Source organism: Penaeus monodon, chromosome 28 (genome assembly GCF_015228065.2).
Source record: "Penaeus monodon isolate SGIC_2016 chromosome 28, NSTDA_Pmon_1, whole genome shotgun sequence".
In the NCBI taxonomy this organism is placed as follows: Eukaryota; Metazoa; Arthropoda; class Malacostraca; order Decapoda; family Penaeidae; genus Penaeus; species Penaeus monodon.
Window position 1 is genome coordinate 33,616,910 of NC_051413.1, and position 230 is coordinate 33,617,139.

General features: G+C 55.2%; 1 protein-coding gene across 1 annotated transcript in view; it reads right to left on the reverse strand.

The window, feature by feature from the left end:
* Positions 1-230, reverse strand: part of LOC119591519 (sodium channel protein para-like) — a gene marked incomplete in the record, with an annotated part of 263,120 nt that overhangs the window by 140,787 nt on the left and 122,103 nt on the right.

Genomic DNA, 230 nt, shown 5'->3' on the forward strand with positions numbered 1-230 from the left:
ATCTTCACTCCAGCCCCTAAGAACCTCTCGACCAATCACAGATAAGGTGCGGGCGGAGTGCGATAAGGACGCCCGCGCGAGGAAAAGGGGCCGAGGAAATGGTCCTCTCGACCCCCCACTCTCCTCTCTCTTCACGTCTTGTGGTCCTCGATAGATGGCACTCGAACCTCCTATCGAATGTTCGAGGAGGAGCAACACCTTATTCTTTGGAGTTGCTAAGTAACACCCCC